Raw genomic sequence first — 10,492 nt, 5'->3', positions numbered from 1 at the left:
GTAGAAAATCCATACTGACTCGAAACGGGACAAATTTTTGCGTGCGTGCCCTGCTAGGGCACAGTAGCACGTGGAAAAAAATTGGGCACGTTTGGCGGATGTGAAGCGGAGACGTGCGACCGAGGGTCCCCTCCAGCCATACCGAAACCACCCCCTTCCACAGCAAGTACCTGAGCGGTTTGACGGATTGCACCCAACTTCTGCAAACGCGTGTGGGGCCCCACCCGGGCACCCCACGGCCAAAATGAACGAAATCCGACAACGAACGCACGTTGCGTCCCGTCCGGGCAGTATTTTCTGGGTTCTCTGCCCAGAAAATGGTAGAAAATCCATACGGACTCGAAATGGGACAATTTTTGCGTGCGTGCCCTGCTAGGGCACAGTAGCACGTGGAAAAAATTGGGCATGTTTGGCGGATGCGAAGCGAAGACGTGCGATCGAGGGTCCCCTTCGGCCATACCGAAACCACCCCTTCCACAGCAATTACCTGAGCGGTTTGACGGATTGCATCCAACTTTTGCGAGCGCGTGTGGGGCCCCACCCGAGCACCCCACGGCCAAAATGAACGAAATCCGACAACAAACGCACGTTGCGTCCCGTCCGGGCAGTATTTTCTGGGTTTTCTGCCCGGAAAATGGTAGAAAATCCATACAGACTCGAAACGGGACAAATTTTTGTGTGCGTTCCCTGCTAGGGCACAGTAGCACGTGGAAAAAAAAGTGGGCACGTTTGGCGGATGCGAAGCGGAGACGTGCGACCGAGGGTCCCCTCCGGCCATACCGAAACCACCCCCTTCGATAGCAAGTACCTGAGCGGTTTGACGGATTGCACCCAACTTCTGCGAGCGCGTGTGGGGCCCCAGCCGGGCACCCCACGGCCAAAATGAATGAAATCCGACAACGAACGCACGTTGTGTCACGTCCGGGCAGTATTTTCTGGGTTTTCTGCTCGGAAAATGGTAGAAAATCCATACGGACTCGAAACGGGACAAATTTTTACGTGCGTGCCCTGCTAGGGCATAGTAGCACATGGAAAAAAATTGGGCACGTTTGGCTAAGTTAAAAAAAGAGCCTATTTGATTAAGTTAAAAAATTGATTAAGATAAAAAAATTTGATACAGTTAAAAAAATGTGCCTACATTATTTAGTTAAAAAAATGAGGCCCTGCAAAAAAAACGTCGGCCGTCTCGCTAACCGACGCGGATGCGTGCATGGGGCCGTCCCACTAACAACGACGCTGCAATCAGCGCTCGGGCGACGTCGTTAGCCGACGTGCATGCGAATTTTCCTTCTACGTCAGCCCGTCTCGCCGCCGCCGCGATCTGCACGTGCTGCCACCGTATGCCGCCCGTCGCCCCACACTCTAAAACGGCGCCGGTGCGGCCGTGCCAGCCTGCCCTGCCCTGACCCGTCGCCCTGTATACGCTGCCGTTGCCTCTCCCACCGTCGCCCCACCGTACAAACGCCGTCGGTGCGCCCGCGCCGGCTTGCGTCCCCTGACACGTCGCCACTATACGCCGCCGGTGCCTCTCCCACCGTCGCCGTCGTGTAAGTTTTTTTTCCAGTTTTTTTATACGACGAGGCTCATAGCAGTATGATGGTATGTGACAGAAATCTATTTGATGGAGTATGAATATCAACGGTGTGATTCCATGTTCTGTTCAAAAGTGGGTTAGCCTAGTTGACAAACTGTCACCCAGTCAGAAATTCAGGTTTTATGAAACGGATATGCAGGGCATGTTTAGAATACCATCGATAAAGATGCGTGATTTTTTGCTTCACTTTTTACTCCAAGGTTACAATCCGAGTAGCAAAAAATTCATGGTTGAAGAGAGTTCTGGAAGTACTGCTGGATGTAAAGGTCTTATTTCACTAAGGCCTGATGATGTGTACTCCATATTTGGTTGGAAAAACAATGGAGTGGATGTTTTTGGGTTTCTTAGTACTGAAGGAGAAAAAGCAACCAAAAAAATACCTGTTAGTTTTGTTAGCAAGAAAAATGGTAAGATCATGATTGATGATCTCATAGAAAAGATTGTGAAGAATAAGAGCACTGATGATGACTTTATTCGGATGACATTTCTAGTTCTCTTAGGAACTATAATTGCACCAGTGTCTCATGAATATGTTCCAAAAAAAATACTATGCCTTAGTGCAAAATATTAAGTTGATAAGGAAGTTCAACTGGAATGCATTCACTTCACCCTTTTGCAAGTACGTTCTATTTATTAATTTCAACACTTTTGTTATAAAATGTCACGGAAGAACATGTAATTTAATTAGTTTATGTGTTTTGCAGTACCTATACTGGGAGAAGGTGCAACCAATCACCGGTCCAAAATATGATCCGTTGGCATTGTTGAGCCCGCTGATGAGGAACTGGACGAAAGATATGGCTGTGAGAAGAGACAAATACGACTATGAATATGGTCGTGGTGTTGGGATGGTAATCCTAGTAATCATGTTTGTTTTACATTTATGAAATAAAGTAAAGTGTGCATATGGTTTGTATGTATAATTCTCTTGTTGCACTTGTAGATCGATGACAACATTACAGAGGAGTATAGGCTGGAAAAAATTGCGGAAGAAGAAGCTCAAAAAACCAAGAAAGCTAGTAGCAAAAAATCTAACGTTACTGGAACGAGGAACGAGGGCAGTACCTCGGAGGCTTCGAGCCAGAAGCCTACTATGGACCGGATTTTGAGTGAGATGAATGAGCTTCCGAAGGAAATGCTTCGTTTGCCAGAGTTATGCGCACAGGTAACACTTGAGCACGTCTCTTTAATGTCCATCACTGAATTGAAGAACTAAGATGAAATGTTTTCTTGCAGAGGATGATTGAGAAACTGAACAAAACCGGCGTCTCCTACAAACCCAGTAACCTGGAAGAGTGAAGAGAATCTGTACGGAGGCATTAATGAGTCTTCAAACGATGGTGGACGTCCGCAAAAAGAGTTTGTATATCAAAAAGATGATTCAGACCGGTTCCGCACACCTTCCAAAATGAATTTGCAAAAGGATGATAACGGCGTTGATGTAACTTCTCGTGGAAACACACCTTTTTACTGCACACCTGAGTACTAGAATAGTTTCAAGGGTGATATGGATGATCCTGTCCAAGTACCAGAAGTATCAGATGAAAAAGCTGCCACATCTTTAGAGATGGACGAAATCGCATCGCATGCGTCGGTTGGTTCTCAAGGAGTACAAGAGGAAGTGGAGGAGGTTACTGGCAGGCGCAAGCGCAAAGGATCACAACATGTCAAGTCTCCTTATGTGGTCCCTAAACCGAACAAACGTGCAAAACGTTCTGCCAAAGGAAGTAAGTTTTTTGTGTTTCTAATTGTTATTGCATAATAATTATTTATGTATTTGCGTTTATAATTATTTGAGTTGTGCGTTACAGAATTGTTCCAAAATGGTGGTGTTAACAAATCTGGTGATGAGTATGATGTGGTGAAAGCGTCCATCAAGTACGTGTGTGCGCATGAGCATTCACAAAAACATGCCAAAACAGAAATTTTCAATGATGGCATGGAAGAAGGTCTCACTGTGCGGAGAGCTTGTCAGATTATTAACCATGAGTGGCTAAGTGGCGACGTAAGTTAATTTCATATATTGTTTTACAATTGATTCGAAAATACCATTGTTTAATCTAACACATTATTTATAGGTAATTAATGCATACTCATCATTTTTGGTCGACAAAGTTAATGATGATCATTTCATGTTGACAACTTGGAGGATACATTGGTTGCTTCACATTAGACCCGGAAAGAAGACCGCCGGTAACGATTATGAAGCAGAGTCGCATAGTAATGGACCCGTGAACAAATGTGAGGACGAGTATTTCAAAAAATCAAAGGTAAGTTTGATTGTTAACACGGTACATACATACGATAGTATGTGATGATTGTGTTTTATGGTCCTTGTGATGCAGACTTACATTCCTCTAAACAAGCAAAATAATCACTGGATTACTGTCGTCATGCATAGCGGGAAGAGAGAGTTTCAGGTTCTTGACTCGTTGATGACTGGAAAACTTGACAGTGTTACTAGAGAACTCGTTGAGGACCTGGTAAGTTTAACTTTCAAATGTGCATTTGGTAACATTCGGTTTTTTTAGTACACTGAATGACATTCTTTCCACCATGTTTATTATATCTGTAAAGAAAACAACTAGCAGAAGATATCCAAGAAGCAAATGCAACCGGAATTGTGAATTATCCGGATGTTTCCAATTGGTCTATTCAAACGTATGACATGGCAAAACAACATGATGGGTGAGTTCTTACTTCGACAGAATGTCGGTCTTGTATGTACAGTAGATATTTAATCTTCGTAAATTGTATGCACTAGGAATTCGTGTGGAATATTTCTCCTTCGATGCTTTCAATATTGGGATGGTGACAAATGGACAGGCTTATTTTCACAGGTACGCAAGTCATGTTTGGACTATGATGTACAATAAACGTTGTGCTGACACCATTTTTTTTCAGACCTCAATTGATGACTCGAGAGAGTTAATGATTGCGCAACTTATCTTTTCGGAAAGAAACAAGCTTGATGAAGTGAAAAACAAAGTTATTCGGATATCAAAGAAGAAAAAATAGATGCGGCACAAAGGAGTTTTGCATGTGATTGGGTGGTACTGGAGGACTTTATTTTTCAAACGCTTTGCGCACTTGCTTATAAATTTTATGTAATAGACTCTGCTTCCGAATAGTTATATGTAATAGACTCGGCACTTTTCCAAATATTTTTTATGTCCACATGATATTTTGTTTCATAAATATTATATAATCATTTTTTTTTGTTTACATGATTTTTTTGTTGCCGAATAGTTATATGTAATCATGTAATCGTGTCGTCGTTAAATTTTTATACACTAAACTATGGCAGCACACTGCGTGTTACTTTGTTAGCAAAAACTTGGTTTACAGCACATTGGGTGTTAGTCTAGTTTAGAAAAGCGTAAAAAATATTTTACATAAAAAAATTGCCCGCCCGTAGCGTGTCTTAGTAAGCCCGTCGTTATCAAGCCCACCGGGCGATTACGACAGGCGTTTCGGAGCACGCCGTGGAAACCAGGCCCAACAGGGCAGCATCGACGCGGCACATCGACGGGGTAGTAATCACAGGAGTTTAATGTGACGACGGGAGCTGAGTATATAAACTGGTCGTCGTCTCCTTCGGCTGGCGAGGTGGGACTAAACTTGCGTCGGCCGCGGGGCGACATGGACACAACCACACGCGACGTGGGCCGGCCCAAAAAGGCACTGGACGGCGCGGTCTTCTTGACGGCTCGACGCGCCGTGGGCCGGCCCAAAAAGGCAATTGACGGCGCGGTCTTCTCGATGGCTCGACGCGCCGTGGGCTGGCCCAGTTACGACCGCTGAGACGCCGCGACAGGGAAACTAACTAGTTTAGTCCCACCTCGCCGGCGGAAGGCGACGACGACTAGTTTATATACTCAGCTCCCGTCGTCGCATTGAACTCCTCTGATTACTACCCCGTCTATGTGTCGCGTCGATGCTGCCCTGTTGGGCCTGGTTTCCACGGCGTGCTCCGAAACGCCTGTGGTAGCCGCCCGTTGGGCTTGATAACGACGGGCTTACTAAGACACACTGTGGAGACGGGCGGGCATTTTTTTCATTTTTTTTCAACAACAGTTCACAGAGTACTTCTCTTATTTTAATATATTTGACAGCCGACGGGACTGTAGTAAATACATGCGGAATTCATAAAATAAACAGTGAATACTAAATATTTATATCAACAACAATGATGTCTCAACATAACAATTGTCACCACAGTAATTTTATTGTAGTGGACAGAAAATAACAAGTCTGAAAAAACAACGGTCTGTAGGCAATAATCTTGTTTCACACATATAAAATACTCAACACAAACATAAATTTAACAAATGTTTTTCATATAAATGGAAGAGGTAAAACACTCGCATCGTCTTCACTTGAGTCTTCACCGTTAATGAAACAACAAAACTGACATAAACAAATAATAGACATACTCTTCATTTTTGCTGCATGTGCTCCTGTTATGACCTGAGCCGCTGCATATGCTACATTTTCGTCCAGATTTCTCGTCAAATGCTTTAGGCCTCTCATTTTTTGTCACATCTGGGCCACCCTTACCGCGACCTCTACTGTTCTGCTTAGGTGCGCCCTTGGTGGAAACCTTTACTGGATCACGAACCAGAATATGATCTCGGTTAGGCTCAAATGGATTACTGTTCACGAAGCTTCGCTGAATATCATCTTCATTTTCCTGAATATCCTTATTCACTATAATATCATCCAGAGCTGCCATCAACTTGTCGAATAAGAAAGGATTACTGCATGCGACATGACATGCTTCTGAAGATTTGATGGTCAACTCACTATATCTAGCTCTGTCCTCACCACTCGACCAACCCCACGCAAACAAATCACTGGTGCGCTTCACGGGCAGTCCAGCTCGTGCTTTTTTTGAGAATCTTCACAGGACACAACACTTGGGTATCACAGGTAAGTTCAGTGCATTCAAAACATGAATAATATGCTTGCAAGGAAGCCCTTTGCGAGTCATACTTCGGCAACTGCACTTTATAGTTTCTGCCGAGTTACCTGGCGTATAGTCCACATTAAATCTGTGATCCCTGTTATTTTTCCACGCAACCACAAATCTCTGACTATCGGTCCCTGTCAGTCTATCAATTACCTCAAGCTCCTGTACCTTCTTCATATCTTGTTGCAACATATAAAAGTTTGCCTGCGTGAATGCTTTCGCAGCATACGACTGAATGGCCTGACACTCAGTCACTGTTACTGGAAGAGTCTGTGAGGCCGTGTAGTCATCATAAGCTTCATTCTCACGGAGGCGAACAATACAATTCTCGTAGTGTACAATCATGTCAACGATCGTCATACCATAGTCAAGATGAAGGTGCAGGCTGGAGTTCAGACTCTCACTCCTCTGATTACTGCGCATACCAAAGAAAACCCCACCAGACAAATATGATGCAGCCCAAAGCGTCCTCTTCCTGTACATCCTATGGAGCCATGTTTTCGTTTTCTCCATCTGCCATTTGCGCACAAATGCGGCCCATCTCTCCTCAAAAACCTTATGTGTAGTGGCATAGTACAATAATGCCCTAAACTCCTTCAATGACTTGTGGTTGAGGTGTTTCTGCATATTCTTTTCAATATGCCATGAACATAGACGATGCCACACGTCAGAAAGCACCTTCCTAATAGCCCTTATCATCGCTGCATCTCCATCTGTAATTACAGATTTGGGCCTCTTCTGACAGTTAGCTTTCAAGAACGTGTTAAGCAACCAAACATATGTAGCCTCGGTCTCGTCTGAAACAATGGCGCAGGCGAATACCGTAGTGCAACGGTGGTTGTTCAGACCCACAAAAGGGATGAATGGCATTCCATACCTGTTCATCTTGTATGTGCTATCGAACACAACAACATCACCATAGTCTAGATAATCCCGGCGTGACTGCGAATCACACCAGAAGAGGTTTTGGAGCCTGCCTTCAGCGTCAACCGTGTGCTCAAAGAAGAAGTCTGGATCTCTGTCCTTTCTGGTCAACATGATTCCTACGGCAGTATCAGCATCACCTTATGCAAGCAATTTCATCTTCTCCCTATAGCACATGTTATACAGCTTTGTCCTCTGAAATGGTGACTTTGCATACGACCCATACCTGCTAACGATGTTGTCCAAAATGATATGTTTTCTTATCCCAGCTCCAGCCATAGCTAAGATCTCAGCTCTCTCAAATGCTTTGATCTGATTATGAGATCGGAGGAAAGGGACTTCATCCGGTCGTGCAAGAGTGTGGCTGTGATCATCGGAGAAACTGCTGACATACCAAAGATTGAGCTTTTAATCAAGCTTAACTGTTAAATGGGCTTCGCATAAGAATCGACTCTCCGGTCTAAGCCTGCGGGTCCGGCCTTCCATGGTACAGAACTTGGCCTGTCGTTTTCCTGCGGCGGAACAGAGATACCTCCTCAAGCGCGGAGTCCTTGCGCGATCCTTCGAAAATTTTAGCGAGTCCTTCCTGATGCTGAACCCACGTTCTCTCGCGTGCTTGTTGTAGAACGTGTACACCTCGTCTAATGACCTGAATGTCTTTACCATCACTGCCCAATGCCTATCAAGTGACTCTTGCTGATATTCATCATAGCACATGTCAAGGTCAAACTGATCATCATCGTTGTGCTCATCATTCCCGCTAGGACCATCAACACCTCCCTACAAAATATGACATATAACCTTGCATGTCAATCTGTTCTTGTATTCTTACTAACCATAAATAATGTAAAGAACTTACTTGGCTACCGCTCACAGTACGAGATGCATCGACCTCGCTCTCGGCATTGTCATCATCTATATTATTACGCTCATTGTCACCATTAGCATTTATCTGTGCACATGTAAAGTAACATAAGTGGTCATACAATTTTAATGTCAATCATTTCTCTACAATTTTTTCAACATACCTGGCTCACACTATATGCATAAAATTGTTCATCTATATCATATTCCTCATCGTCAGCATTGCCATGTAGCTGTACAAATTTAAAAGCACATGTTAGTGTCAAATAACTAGTTTGTATTCAATATGTTTTGCTCAACATTGAAGGCACTTACATTACCACTGTACGATTCATCCTGACTCATATAGTTGTCTCCGGGAGGTTGGTTCGCATTCAATGACGAGGATCCATTATCGCTACCGAAATCATCACTGGCGTATCTGGCTACTTGCTCCATCTATGCACATACAAATAAGGTGTGAGATCAATGCCAACATTCCACAAAACATCATCGCGAATACAGTAAATTCGTCAACAGTAACATGACTATGTGGCATGCATACAAATTTGAATATACAAAATCATTATGAGGTCATTAAGAGGTCACTACTCTCCTCTCTTATTTACCTAAGTAGGGAATCATTTTTCATAAAAAAATGCACAAAAATGCAATGGACAAATCAAAATCATCAAAAAAAGAACAAAAGGAGCCATCCTAACCTACTGTGCGCCGTCGAGGGGTCCTCGCCTGGGGTCGACGCCGATGCGTTGCTGCCACCCACGTCGTGGAGGGCGCGTACCAGGACAGAACGGCGAGCGAGCGCTGGGCGTTTCACCGGCGACACGGCGTGTGGTGACTACGGACGCCGTCAGTGCTCGCGACTAGACGGGCACGTCGGGGTCGACGTCGTGACGGCGGTGGACCACGGCGGCGTTGATGCCGCTAGGGTTCCCTAGGCGGGGATGGGGTGTCGGTTTCACGGCGCGTGGGTGACTACGGACGCCGCCCGACGTCGTGACGGCGGTGGACCACGGCGGCATTGATGCCGCTAGGGTTTCGTACAGGGAGATGGGGTGTCGGGGTGGGGCGTACTTTTTTTTTCCTTTCCCGATCGCACTACCGAACCGCGCGCGTATGACGCGGGAGTACAGGGCGCGACGTACACGGGCGGCCGGCCCTACGACGGACGGCGGGTACAGTGTACGTAATTTAGTATGGACAATACTACCCCTTATACGTTTATTGGGGGGGTGTACCGAAGTCCTTTTCCATTAACATACGTTCAGTGGAACCCGACCCAGCAGATGACCTACTCATTCATCGACCCGTTCCAAATTTCACGGAGACACTCGATGGCACATCTATTTCTAATACTCTTCCCTCTGTCCCGTAATGTAGTGCATATAGATTGTCAAAAAGGTCAATCATCACAAACTTCGACCAAATTTATGGAGAAAAACATTTACATCTAGAATACCAAACTTACATCATTAGATTCATTATAAGATGAACTTTCATACTTTATATATCTGGTATTGTAGATATAAATAGTTATCTCTAAAAACTTGATCAAAATTTTCAAAGTTTGAATTTTCAAAAAATTATACACACTACATTATGGAACGGGGGGGGGGGGAGTACTTCTTCTTGTTGAGATGACAGAAGAAGAAGGAAAAAATATTCCTACTCAAACAGTTTACAAATCTTCTTTATATAATAATTCCACCTACTGTCCCAGATCCCCGTTTACTAGGAATATATGTGTGTGTCATCCATGTTAGACTGAGCTATGCCACTTATGGAGATGTTAGCAATTTGAGTGTTCCTCAAATGAATTCATGTCCAAAATGTTCAAGTTCTTTTTCATTTCGCTTAAAGAAAATTCCAATTCTTTTGCCACGAGTTTTGAATCGAGGAAGATTGTAGTAATTCAAGACAAAAGCACATGTATCATCATCATCCCAGCAATAAAAAAACTCCCTATTTCTGAGCCCCTAACACATTCCCTGAGCCCCTAAATGCTAATTGGAGGTTACCTCCGATTACCTAATCCCCCGCCCCTCACCCTCCCGCGAAAATGCCTCCAACTCCAACAATAGTCCTCATTTCTTTGCCTCTAGTTTTTATGAACCCATGGGACCCACTCGCTAGTGACT

General features: G+C 44.4%; 1 long non-coding RNA gene across 1 annotated transcript; it reads left to right on the top strand.

Moving 5' to 3' along the window:
- Window positions 1-3,764: 3,764 nt before the first annotated feature.
- Window positions 3,765-3,998, top strand: LOC123117872 (uncharacterized). The gene is made up of 2 exons (XR_006457544.1): window positions 3,765-3,864; window positions 3,940-3,998. It is a non-coding gene; the product is annotated as an uncharacterized lncRNA (long non-coding RNA).
- Window positions 3,999-10,492: the final 6,494 nt, after the last annotated feature.

This window comes from Triticum aestivum, chromosome 5B (genome assembly GCF_018294505.1).
Source record: "Triticum aestivum cultivar Chinese Spring chromosome 5B, IWGSC CS RefSeq v2.1, whole genome shotgun sequence".
NCBI lineage: Eukaryota > Viridiplantae > Streptophyta > Magnoliopsida > Poales > Poaceae > Triticum > Triticum aestivum.
Note: the sequence above shows the minus strand (reverse complement) of the source record. Positions and strands in the feature narration are given on the sequence as shown.